This window comes from Lissotriton vulgaris, chromosome 6 (genome assembly GCF_964263255.1).
Source record: "Lissotriton vulgaris chromosome 6, aLisVul1.2, whole genome shotgun sequence".
In the NCBI taxonomy this organism is placed as follows: Eukaryota; Metazoa; Chordata; class Amphibia; order Caudata; family Salamandridae; genus Lissotriton; species Lissotriton vulgaris.
Window position 1 is genome coordinate 1576555856 of NC_141694.1, and position 14370 is coordinate 1576570225.

Below are 14370 nucleotides of genomic sequence, written 5' to 3' on the forward strand. Positions count from 1 at the left end.
GGTGGATGTCGGGGCAGCTCCCACCATTGACGGCCATCAGGAGTCATCCCATGCGCAGGGGGTTGAGCCGAGGATGAGGACCTCCATCTTGTCAGAGTTCAGTTTCAGACGGCTGGTCTTCATCCACTCTGCAACAGCCTTCATTCCCTCATGTATGTTTGATTTGGCGGTGGCCGGGTCCTTGCTGAGGGAGTTGATCAGCTGGCTGTCGTCAGCATACGAGATGATGTTGAGGTGGTGCGCTCGGACGATGTTGGCGAGCCGTGCCATGTAGATGTTGAAAAGAGAAGATCCTTGGAGTACGCTGCAGGTGACCGTGGTGGCTTCGGATCGGAAAGGATGGAGGTGGACTCTCTGGGTTCTGCTGGTGAGGAATGAGGTGATCCAGTTCAGGGTTTTGTGACGGATCCCTGCGTCACGGAGGCCTGTGCGCAGGGTGTGGTGGCCAATGGTGTTAAAGGCAGCCGAAAGGTCAAGGAGCATGAGGGCCGCTGTTATGCCGTTGTCCAGCAGGGTCCTGATGTCATCAGTGGTGCCGATGAGGGCGGTTTTGGTGCTGTGATTGCTGCCAAAACTGGAATGGGAGGAGTCTATGATGTTGTTCTCCTCCAGGAAGTGGGTCAGTTGTCTGTTATCGGTCTTCTCAATCACTTTTGCCGGGAATGGGAGCAGAGAGATGGGTATAAAGTTCTTAATGTCCTTTGGGTCTACCTTGGGTTTCTTGAGTAGGGCATTGATCTCGGCATGTTTCCAGCTCTCCGTGAAAGTTTCGAAGGAGCTATTGATGATCTTTTGGAGTTGGAGTGCGATGATGGAGCTTGTTTTGTTGAAGATGTGGCGGGGGCAGGGGTCGGAGGGTGAGCCGGAGTGGATGGTGTTCATAATTTTGCTGGTGTCTTCATCGGTGACATTGTTCTAGGAGAGCAGGATGTCGGTGTGTTTGGTGGGTGTTGAGTCGGGGTGTCAGAGTCATTCGTCAGTGTCTGGGGTCGAAGAGGTCATGGGATATTGCGGTGCAAGAAGATTTACAGGGAGTTGCAGAGTTCTTGAGACGGGGGATGTCATTGCAGATGGGGGAGGCAAGTTTTTTCACGATGTTAAAGAGCTCTTTGCTGTTGTGTGCATTGTTGTTGATGCATTCTTTAAAGAAGGTCCTTTTGGCAGATCGGATACGTTGGTGGTGCTTGTGTCTGGCGTTCTTAAGGGCTCCGTGGCTGTCTGGTGTCTGGTCTTGGCACCACTGCTTCTCGAGTCTTCGGCAGGTTTGCTTGGAGGTCTGGAGGTCGGCATTGAACCAGATGGCTCTCATGTCAGAGCGCCTGTTTGAGGGTTTCCTGATCGGGGCGAAGGTGTTGGTGTAGTCGCCGATCCATTGTCTGAAGTTGTGGGCCGCTGCATTGGTATCCGTGGGTTCGGATTGAGGGTCTCAGGCAAGGGGGGTGAGGAGCCGAACTTCGGTGACTTTGTTTCAGCTGCGGTGTGGGATTCGGTGCGGTTGGCTGTGCACGGTGTGTTTCTTCAAGGCTAAGTGGATGCAGTGGTGGTTGGTCCAGTGGAGTTCAGTGGTGTGGCTGAAGGTGACATGGTTGCTGGCATAGAAGATGAGGTCAAGCGTGTGTCCGGCGAAGTGGGTGGGTGTTTGACTCCTAGGTTGCGAGGTTGGCGATCAGGGTTGTGGAGTTGCTGTTGTTGGTGTTCTCAAGGTAGAAGTCCAGGTCTCTGAGAAGGTTGTAGTCTGTAGAGGCAAGGGTGTGCGTGCTGATGAGGTCGGTGATGGATTTGCTGAACTGTGGTCGGGGTCCGGAGTCTGTAGACAAGGGTTCCTCTAAGGGTGGTGTTGTGATTGGCGTGGATCTGGAAGTGTAGGTGTTCGGCCATGCTGAGGGAGTCTTCGGTGTTGTTTATGGACGACGGCGATTCCTCCTCCCGTTTTGTTGTTTCAGTCCCTGCAGGTGATTTTGTAGCTGGCTTGGATGGCGATGTCTATGTTGGGTACCGAGGAGGCGTTCATCCAGGTCTCCGTCAGAAAGGTGATGTCCATTGAGGATGAATTGAGAAGATCCCAGAGTTCGACGGAGTGCTTGTGGACTGAGGGGGTGTTGAGTAGTAGACATCTGAGATTGTTGTGGCCTGCTTTGGTGGGATGAGCGGGATGTGCAGGTGTGCTCTGGCTGGTGTAGCTGCAGTTTTGGCAGGTGAAGGGTCCTTGGGTGAGCTTCAGGGTGGCGTGGAAGCAGGTGGATGTTCGGCCGGCGTTGAGTGCATGAAGGGTGTTGGCGTCCTATCGGCATCAGGTGTTGTGGCGCTCGCGTGGGCTAGGGGGTCTTGCGCTGGGCGCAGTCCAGGCACAGATGGGCACAGACAAGCTTGCCTTAGGCGTGCCTTTGGCACATCCACTGCGCGACCGCGCAGCAGTCTCCATTAAGTAGGGGAGGTGGAGGGAGGAGCAGCTGGGAGGTGGGAGCAGGTGCGATTGGTTGCGGCATGGGCGTGAAAGTAGAGGGTGGACTAAATGTGGGACACAGAGAGGAGTCAAGCAGGGATACAATCAAATAGAATAAACTAAAAACAAAGTCACAACAACACACTGATCACAACAGAAAACACGAGGGCACAATGCAGGGGAGAGGCAGAGAGAAAAGAACAGTACCAGCAGCCGGCACCAGGAGAACGCTGACCTAAATACCGGATTTGCCCACAAAACGCTGCCGTGAGGGGAACGGCCCTTGACACTGCGACCTACCCAGCGAGTGCTGGCGCTGCAGCAGTTCCAAGGCCGCTGTGAGAGGAACGGCCATCGAAGTCGCAGCAAGCCACCCCCGCCGCAGGGGACTACATTTCCCAGCTGCTCCGGCGGGTGTGGTGCGACCAACGGGTCATCAGCGGAGCGCCCCTTAAGAGGGAGGAGCGCCGAACGAGCACTGAGAACGCTGACCTAAATACCGGATTTGCCCACAAAACGCTGCCGTCAGGGGAACGGCCCTTGACACTGCGACCTGCTGCAGCAGTTCCAACGCCGCCGTGAGGGGAACGGCCATCGAAGTCGCAGCAAGCCACCCCCGCCGCAGGGTACTACATTTACCAGCTGCCCCGGCGGGTGTGGCGTGACCAACGGGTCATCAGCGGAGCGCCCCTTAAGAGGGAGGAGCGCTGAACGAGCGCTGAGGACGCTGACCTAAATACCGGCTTTGCTCACAAAACGCTGCCGTGAGGGGAACGGCCCTTGACACTGCGACCTAACCAGCGAGTGCTGCCGCTGCAGCAGTTCCAAGGCCGCCGTGAGGGGAACGGCCATCGAAGTTGCAGCAAGCCACCCCCGCCGCAGAGGACTACATCTCCCAGCTGCCCCGGCGGGTGTGGCGCGACCAACGGGTCATCAGCGGAGCGCCCCTTAAGAGGGAGGAGAGCCTCTCGCCCCGCGAGTCGTGCGCGGGATGGCCCGGGCTAAGCCCGGGACAAGGGCGGGACAGTCTTAGACTGGCCGGGACTGGACTGGGCCGGCCACTTTGTCTGTGCTACCACCAAAGAAAGCTGTTTGAAGTAAGACGATACCATCTATTATATAAAAACTGTTACCCTGATATTGCATTTAGCGCGCACTTATCTGGTTGTTACTAGTTTGTGTCATATTGCAGCGCTTAATTTCATCTGAGCATATGCCTAAGAAAAATGTCAATGGAGCCTCAGAGTCGCTTATTACCATGGATAACTACATGGTACAGGTGGTAAATAAAATAAACAGTGAAAGAAGGCAATCGCTGGGCTTGAGTCAATCCCCTATCCTTCACCTAGCGAGCCCCCCCCACTAGAGTGCAAATGTCGGATACACCATTGCAAGATCTTAGCACTAACATCCCAGATACCAAACTCCTTGACATTGGAAATCATGATCAAAGTATAGAATTGTTGGTTGATGTGGAGACAAATGCAGAGTCTGACCCTAAGCCTCAGGTGGAATTCATAGCAGAGGAATCTCCACCCTCAGCGCCAGTGACCAGGGCGATGAGATACTGCAGAAAAATTCAGCCTAAACGGGGGGGGCCACGGACAGGGAGGAAAAGGACTGCTTCCCCACCAAAGTCTAAGGAAAAAAACCGGAGCATGAGGAAGATAACCTTAGACAAATTATAGACGATGACCTATTCAACAGGATAGCGGATATGATAGATCAAAAGATAAAGACCATTATCAAGCCACTGATTGGGAAAATTGATAAGCTTACTGCAGAAGGGAAAAGAATGGGAGGGCTGCAATGTAAGGTAGCAGAAGACCTAGAGAATGTAGTAACTATTGTCTCTAAACCAGGAGATACTATGAAGGGAAACATTGGGGGCGATATAGTAGCAGAGGAAGGATTGCCAGAGACCATACCGCCTGGTCAGGTACCACCAGCTGTACTTAGCCAGGAAGTAGCGAGTGAGGCCCCCATACTCCCACCTACTGTACCAACACCGCCAACCCTAGGGGATGACCCCTCACAATTTATAATGGAAGCCTCACCGCTGGTACTGGTACTAGCTAATATACCCATCTTACCCCCTGGTCAGACAGAATCTATTTCATCCCTGACAAGTAAGGCGTTACACTGGTTGACAAGCAACATGAAGATGACACATTATGGGAAAGAACAGTTGGCAGGGGAAATTGTAATGGAGAGGAGGATGACATGGATAGGGAACAGGCAAAAAAAGTTCAAGGGGGACTGCGTAGTGTTAAATTTTTCAAACGCAGCCGTGCTCCCAAATGCCCTGTCAAACATATTTCCCCCCCAACGAAGAAGTGGTTCCATCATCCCTCTCACCCTAAAATTCTTCTATAGTGAACAGCAAAACGCGATTCAGCCAAATATCCCAAGATCAGGGTGGTCCACAAGAAGTAACAGATGGGGTGGGGGCCTTAGACCTATACATAATGATCATGGTACTGGTCCAGTAAATAGATTTGGTACAGGGCCAGGTGACCATCAGAATGTGCTATTTGCCAGGACCCCTAGATCACACTGGAACACAATGAATAGGTGGGGGTTGGGTGCCCAGGTAAACGACCGTGGGAGCTGTGGAAATGGGCCTGGAGCCTGGTTAGTTGATGAGCAGTTCCCAATGCGTCCCAATACACCACTACCCGGGTGGAACACAGTAACAAATGGATGGGGATTGGGGGCCCCAACCCATGAGTGGGGGTTTGGCACTGCGAATAGGTTTGGGGTCTTGGCAAACTTAAATGATTGCGATTGACGCACGGGGGGTCCAAATATGATAACAAATGGAACAAGGGTCCCATGTATAATAAATAACCCCAAAGATAGGGGCAGAAGACTTAGAAATGGTATAAAAAGGAATGAGGATACAAGTTTGGAAGGCCGCAAAGCGCAAGTCGCCCCAGAAAGGGAAACTGCTCTAGACCAAACTCTGGCCGAGACTGTTGGCGGCTCTCTTAATAAAAAGGTTATTGGCTAAGGTACCTTTCTTATTATCATAAAATTGGGTAAGAGATTAGCAGAGCTGGGAGCACTAGTGACATACAACTAGATTCATGAAGCATTTTTGCGGGCGCAAACGGTGTGAATCGCAGAATTCGGCCGTTTGCGCCCGCAAAAATGGCATTTGGAATTCATCAATGGGTCAAGAACTCGCAATTTTAAAAATCGCAATCTCAATTAGAGATTCATTAAATGCTATTCTTGAACCATTAATAAATTGCGATTTCGCTAATTTTTGCCACCATTTACCGCGAAGTCTGACTTCGTGGTAAATAGCGAAAACTGAGAAAAATGCACTTTTGTGCATTTTTCTCAGTTGTATGTTAGACACACACATGTCCTTTGGACATGTGTGTGCGCAACATAAGTCGAAATTTACATTTCAGGGGTGCTACAGGGTGTCCTTTGGACACCCCTAGCACCCTTGAAATCGCATCCTTATTTGTGATTAGCAAATTGCTAATCGCAAATAAGGAATAACTCCCCATTCATCATTCCTATGGGCCTTTAGGCCCATAGGAATGAATGGAGAGTTATTCCTTATTTGCGATTAGCAATTTGCTAATCGCAAATAAGGAATGTGTAGGAATCGCAATTTATTTGGCGATTCCTACATGAATCCCGTTTTGCAAGTCCTTAATAGCAATTCCTTTATAATCGCTATTAAGGACTCGCAAAACGGGACTTTGATGAATCTAGGGGATAGTTCCGTAATCGGAGACATTTTCTTGGAAGAGTAGTTCTCCCTCTTCACCCGTAAAGTGAAAACAAAGTTTCATTTATCTTAAATGATCATCTTACTGTTATTTTCAGGGTTCTTTTGGCAATGCTACTGATTCAGCTATGGATGTCAAAAGAGTATCGATGCAACTACTGGAAAGAACTAAGAAGTTCTGGATTGCATACTCTTTATTCATTGTCTATGGTTTTGTCAACAAAGGGAACACAATTTACTTCTACTCTGAGTAGATAGGTTAGACAGGTCATAGCTATAGCCTGTAGGCGTGTGAGAGAGATGATCTCAGAAAGTACCCAAGGACATTTTACAAGGAGTCTCTCTATGTTAGGTGTAGAGGACAATGGTGTTTCATTGCAAGAGATTTGTAGAGTGACTATGTGATCTACTCTGCTCACTATACAGTTAAATTGGGTGGCTCAAACTGTGAGAACTTTGGGGCAGGGTTCAATAAAGCAATTACTGTTAATATTTATTATGGTACTGATTCACAAAGGTAAACTTACTTTTTTGTGTAAGATTACCCTGCTTTTGGAATTCACAAAACTACATATTAAATGTACATTTATGAGTGTGGAGACTCTGCAGTTGGGGCACAGAACTCCACACATAAAAAGAGAGGCATGTCATATCTTTTTATGTACGAAGATCTCTGCCGGACTGTGGAGTCTCTTCCATCATAAACTTACTATTAAAATGCAGTTTTTTAAATTCAAAAATAATTGTAAAGTTACAGAAAAGTTTAAGTTTACCTTTGTGAATTATGCCCAAACCTAGGATAATATGTCAGTTGGCGCCTGTTCTTTAATAGCTTTGCTATGTCCTCAAGCAGTGAGTACAGGAATGAGGAGAACAGGAAGAGGGGTAATAAATGTGTTACTTACTGGTAATCTTCATTACCTTCATTACCCTGAGCTATAATTACCCTCATTTCAGGCCTATGTCCTCCTTTTTTAGGCATCTCCAATATACTTATCAGCTTTTTACCAGTAGACCATGTTTCGGCAAGGGGAAGGTATTTATACATAATTCTGACATCTTTGGAAGAAAGACTAATTTATATGTAGTTCTTCTTTGTTATGGCTGTGAGTAAAACTGTGTGGATGGTGGGGCCTCACCTCAAGCATTGAGGACTGGGATAAGGATGATTATGGCTTAGGGTAATAAAGACGTTTTTAACCCTCTCAATAACCTCATCCAAAGTTGCTGGACATTTCGGAGGCAGCATGAGTGGTTCTATTTAAAGGAAACAGAGGGCCTTTTTTATTTTAATTGGAATACCTCCCAAGTGAGTCCAGGATGGAGGCAATACAAACTGTGAAGCAATTTGACTTTTACCTTCAGTAGTAAATTGAACATTTAGACCTGATCACTGTTTCTTGTTGAGTGAACCTGCTTTTTGATATGTTTCCTTTTTTATGGTTGTAACTCGCATCACTTTCTAAAGGGGAACACTAACACCCTAAACACAGTTATACGAATCAAGCCTAGGTATTTACTTGCTTGATTATTTTTGGCTTGATAGACTATGAAACTAGCAAGGTTAATAACCAGGAGATACAATCCAACTGACGCCACACTGCGCTGAAATCAAAAAAGAAGATGTGGAAAAAAGCAGAACCATATACTATGAAAAGGTCCAGGTGTTTCCAAAATATTATCCAGCAGAGATCACTTTCTCATTTTTTACTGAAACAGGGCAGCCACAGCCACAACCACTCTGACTATGCCAAAGAAATATAGTTGCTGCATGGGTAATGTATAATATATATGATAGTAATATTATATAATATAATTCCACACAGGGAAAATCGAGTCCTGTGTGCAAACAAATCATTCCCTGTGGAACATGTTCTTGCTCTACACCTTCAGCAAACCTGGGAGTAATCTGACCATCCCACCTTGGAAGGAGATTTACTCGACACATTACCTAGAGTACATTTTTGGTGATTTCTAACGTGGGAGGGGGATCAAATTGAAGTTTGGAAATGCAATCATGTTTGTGTTTGGATTGTCCAGTTCCTATCTGTTCAGTGAATTTAACTAATGTGAATTTCTCAGCACTTATGACAGATAAATCCCCACTAGTGAATGCATGTACAACTACCAAGAATCCCTTTGTGAGTATCTGGTATGACTAAAATATATATTTTCAGCCATAAACTTAAGCATAGGGCCACAACTACCTTGCTAAATAGGCCAAAATATGTATAGTGATTGGATACTAAATATTGTTTTTTCATTTGTTTCTATTGGGAGATATTGAATTTGTTGGGTGAACTGTTTAATAGTTATCACTTTGTTAGACCTTAAGGTTTGACTCATCCATTATTTGCGAGGGAATATTACATATTATACATCTTATAACAGATGATATTGGCAATGGGCCTTCTTCCAAGGGCTCGATTCTAATGCGGTTAGGAAATCTTGAAGATCGGTTCGGTTTGGAAATTGTGTCCGACCGACTCGGATCTGGAGAGTCCGATCGACCGAGTATGAAGCATCCGAATGCTTCCAGATACGATTTGGCTGGACTACCATTGACTTCTCTGGGAACCTATGTTCCTAACCGCATCGTAATCTGGCCCTCAGTCTGGAAGACACATTCCCGATCTGATATGGAAGGAGCAAATGCTGTTAGGAGGCCTTCCTACCCACATCGTAATCGGTCCATAGGTGGGAATGCTTTCCTAACCGCATCAGAATCGGGCCCTATGTATTAAAGTAATAAGCAATGGTAGAGCTTTATTGTTATGTTGGTCTCTCACTAAGGGAAATTAATGTGAATGATCAAATTAGAAATCTAGTTATTGCTATGGCATTAGCGAAAGTGCTTACTTTCGCTTTGTTTTCCTATCTCTCCTGACTCAGAGGAGTCTTGAGTAAGCCGGCAGAATGGCACTTGTCAATATCACCTGCCTTCTCTCGGGAGACATCACTTACAGCGAATGCAATACAATGCATTCCATTACAACGTAATCATTACAATGATTGCATTGTTACATCACAAACCATTACAATGCAAGTCGTTACAACAACTTTCTGTAGGGGTCATTACAATGACTTGCTATAGGGGGGCAGAAGGTGTTGGATTTAAAATTCAACACCTTCCCTACTGTTGCACAGACTGGATTTGTAATAATACATTATACTATTCCAACATCCAGCGCTCCCTATAGCAAGTCGTTGTAACGACTTGCGTTGTAATGGTATGTGTTGTAAAAATGCAGTCGTAACAACCACGTTGTAGTGGCATGAGATGTATTGCATGCGCTTTTACGTCGCATATTCCCTTCTCTCACCTCTCTCAGGTCTCCACAACCCCAAGGGAGTTAGATGAATGTGGTTGGCATTCTGCCTGCACCAACTGCCCCATTCCCTCTCAACAGTAAGTGTCTACTGAATCATGCTGACAGGGAAATCTATGATGTACTCACAAGCTACTATGGCAGCAACACTGTCTGTGCAACACTTCTCTCGAGTAAGAATTTGAGCAAAGTGGGAGCACAGGCACATAAAGTGATGTGTGAGGATGATCAGGACAATAGGTAGGTTTTTTATTTTTCTGATTACGGAGCATATGGCAGAGGGAGGATGGAGAGGGTAGCAGGACAGGAGACAAACTAGTGTTTATTTTTTTGAATAGAGGAAGTGTTAAGGGGCACTATATAGGGTGCAGGATGTCATATACTGATTTATTCTTTGTATGCGCTTATGGGCTGGAGGAAGCAATTTTAATAGGGTGTCATGAAGCCAGGAGGGATTACCTGAGTGGTGAGGGCAGGAAAGCCTAATGCCAGTGGTGGTTGGGGCATTTTAGCTTTCCAGTATGCTGCCTCTCTCTCTCTCTCTCCCCCGTCTGACGTCCTGCTGGGCAATCACTTTCCAGCTCTGTTGCTAGGTGACGCTGTAGCACGACAGGTTATGGCGCAGCCTTCACCTTCGTTGACGATCTTAGGCAGATTCCTTTCGACAAACAATGATCACGATCCCTGTCACCTTGTAGCTTCCTTTGCTTCAAGAAATCCTTTAGCAAGTTGTGGCTTGGGCCAGCGGCAGTGATCTTTTCTCACGGCCTCAGTTACCATGACTCCTCGGGCCACAAAGCAGCAATGCAGCAGCGTGGACACTGTTTCACGCTGCGGGGGCAATGTGATCACAGGGCACCTTGTAAACAGCACCCTGGACCACACGGCAGTCTCAGGCATGCTAAAAGCATACGCACACAGCGTTGCTGAGACACACTTGGAAACTTGTATGTTCCTGAGTTTCCACAACAGGGGACCAGCTCTCCTCTGGCCATTGGAGACAAGTTACTTTAGGACATAGCACACTGCAAAGTCCTCTCAAGCAGGGGGACACAGCACACAGCAAAGCCCCTTTTCCTTTCCTTAGTCAAATGAGCAAACTGCAGGCAAGCCCCAGAATACAAAGCAAGGGCAGTTATTCCATTCTGTCTCTTTAGCTATTCTTATTTGGCAGAGGTTCCTCCTGAACACAAAGTAGTTTCAATCTTTTTTAGTATGGATTTCAGTCTTGAGTTCAGGGGTTTCAGCTCTTACCTTTATCCCCCTAAATGCCTTTGAAGTCTCTGTGTTCAGGAGGCTCTGACCTCGGTCCAAACCAGACCTTGATGTCTTCCTGCCAATGCACACCCTCCTCCTTTGATATTCAGAGTCTGGGGCCCAGGCACTCAGCAGGAGGTGGAACCATACTCTGATGGCAACAACATAGCCCTCTTCACATCCAGGGGGCTACTCCTCTGCCCACATCAAAAGCTGGCCAGCCTGTTGCTGTTTCACCTACCTCTCCCTGGGGTCAGGACACTTCCCAGACCCGGTCACATCCAAACCCAGGCAGTCAATATACAACAAGGCAGAGGCACACAGGATGGTTTAAGAAGAGAAACCAGCCACTTCTAAAAGCGTGGTTTCTAAACACACAATTCAAAAACCATCTTCACAAAAAGAGTTCAGGCACACTAAACTCCATCTCTTCATCTTATGCCTATCGGAAGATATGCTTTAACGAACAGTGGAAAACAAATTGCAGTATATCACTGTCAGGACATGGTACACACCTCAGTACGTGGCCTACCTTTCACATACACTGCACCCTGCCCAGGGGGGTACCTTGGGCCTATTATAGGCGTGTCTGATTTTTTTTAAACAAACTTTATTGCCTTTTATTTTGCATACATCATACACCTTGAGATAATCGTTACATGCTAGCCTTGGTCAGGCAAACCAGCCTATGAACCTGTTGTTGCTGTCAATATCCTTTTTGTGCCTTGTCCGTTCATGGCAGTGTCTGATTGCCCCATCGTCCCTTTAATTACATATTTTATCCCCCAAAAACAAGGCCTCAAACAACAACTGTGACCCCCCACCTCCCCGCATTGCTGTCTTCCCCCGAGCATCGCTCCGTTCGGTAAATATGCTCCCTGATATTCCAACCGTAAGCAGAAATGGTGCGCCGAGGGCTCCTGTGGAGTCCCCTCACTGTCCCCAAAGATGCCGACGTCAGACCCATTATTGCTTTTCTATTGGGGTACCCCATTTTACCCTTGCCATGGGGGGGTGCACTACCTGTTGGATTCTCTCTGGTGTGGAATCCTCTGAGCCCCTGTCCAGCCTCATTAAGTCTGTCACTAGACCATCCCATGCTTGGGCCCTCTCCGGCTTGCCCACTTCCCATCATGCGTTCCTAAGCAGTACTCTGCTCTTGCAACCCGCTCACTTCTCCATCTCGCGTCTCCACCTGAGAACATCGGTGCCCCTCGGTTTCTTCCAGCTACTAGTGATTTCCCGCTTGGCCAGAATGAATGCCAAATCCTGAAATCTGGATGTGGTTTTGGTTTTAGCACAGTGAGGAAATAAGTGAAGCAGTACGTGAGCCGGTGTGCATGAGACCACCCTTTCCGTTACCCTTGCTGTCACTTGTGTCAGTTCTTGCCAGTATTGGGTTAGGGAGGGACAGCTCCAAAGCATATATATAAACGTCGACCCCTGCTCCTGACACCTCAGACATCTAGCACTAGCACCAGCAAAATATTGGTTAATACGTTCTGGGGTTAAATAGGCTTAGTGGAGTATGTAAAAACTGATCAAACTAAACCGGGCATTTCGAGAAATTTTGTCAGCTCGCTCCAAAACATTGTCCCAGTCCTTATCTTCTAGGGGCTTGCCATGTTGTCTTCCCATTTGCGTTTCAGTCTGTCCATAGGCGTGTCTGATTTGCATAAAAAGGTAAGGTAAGCGCCTGGCAAGTGGGTGCACTTGCCAGGACAACAAGGCAGTTAACAAACTGCATGCAGGCATTTCAGTGGCAGGCCTGAGATCTCTTCTTAGGGCTACTTGTGTGGGTGGCACAATTAGTGCTGCAGGCCCACTAGTAGCATTTGCATTACCAGCCCTGGCACACATAGTGCACTTTACTAGGGACTTAACTAGTAAGGCAAACATACAAATTATGGACAACCAATTACCATAACACTTTATACAGGGAGCACTCGCACTTTGACACTGATCAACAGTGGCAAAGTGCCCAAAGCATCTAAGTCAGCATCATAATGTCAGAAAAAGTTCTAGGAGGAAGGCAAAAAGTTTAAGTAACTTTAGCCAAAAAGGGCCAAGTCAAGCCAACTAGAGACCCCCAGTTCTAACAGTCCTCTACCCGTGCATTGATCTTATGAGCATCAGAAGAGGGTCTGGAGGGGCCTTACATAACATCAAAGTGATGCGGGGTAACAGTGGAAAAATTCTGCATGCATTACCCTAACCATGAGATGCAAACCTCATCTTTTTCTTACACAAACAGTATTAGAAATTGGGTTTCTAGCTGGCAAGGGTTTGCACTATGTCCAAGTAGGGACCCTCACTCTAGTCAGGGTAAGGAAATTACACAACTAAGATAACCCCTACTCAACCCCTTGCTAGCTTGGGCTAGCAGCCAGCCTTATGTCAGAGGCAATGAATGTGTAAAGCATTTGTACACACAGCCACAGTAACATAGTAAAAATACTACACCAAATAAAACAAATTGTCAATATGTATCTGAATAAAACAAAACAAAAACTACAACATACACAAGTCAAGACAACACTTTTCAAAGATTAAGTACATTCAGTCCATAAAAATAGATCTATGGATGCATTTCTTTTAGCACAAAGTACCTTGGATGCAGTAAAAAATCAAAGACGAACGAAACGCAGGGCAGGTGAGGTGCCAGAAAAGCAATGTGCTGGTTCTTTAACCCTTTCCGTGCTGTGTACATCCAACGGTCGTCGCATGCACTACCTCGCTGGTGCTGCGCACGACCGTTGGACGTCCGAATCCCGTTAGCGCGATCGAACGTCCGCACTAGGGTGGAATGTTCGACGCGCTAAACGGGTTAAGACACAATGGAGGTGATGTGTTAGTTCTTTACTGTCAGAGGAGGTGATGGGTTGATTCCTTACTGGAAGCGGAGGTGATGCTTTGCTATCTGGACACGTGGTCTCAGTTCCTTACTGCGGTGTGACATCGATGACGATCGGCACCCAGTGACGATGCATCAAAAATGTAGATGCACTTGATCAGTGCCAAAGCAGTGATGCAGGAACTGCAGGTAGTGTGTCGATTTTTAGAGCCGGTGTTATGTACGTCAGCGACATGGTGCTCAGGACTAATGATGCAGCGATTTTTCTGATGTGCTGTGACAGCGAGCTGGGGCTCCGGTGAAAGCTGTGGTTGATTTGCTAATTGGGAACCGTGCTTCGGTACAGGCAGTGGTGATGTGTCGAACTTTGGCAGTGATGCGTTGATAAAACAGGCGCTGGGAGTCGATGAGTAGATTTTGTCCTTAGATCACCATATTCTACTTACAAGGGCCCAGGAACTGGATTGGGCACCACTTGGCAAGCCAGGACTCTCAGCAGAGGAGTCCAGGCACTGTTAGGTCAAGTCTTTGATGGTCCTGAGTCTTTTTAACAGGAGGCAATCACTCACAATCTCTTGGAGAACCATCGAAGCAGGATGTAGAGAGCAAAGTCCAGTCCTTTCATTCCCAGGGCAGAAGCAACAAGCAGTAGTCCAGCAAAAGAAAGCAACAGGCAGAATCACAGTCTCTACTTCAGCATCCAGCCCTTCTTCCTGACAGAATTTCCTCAGTACAG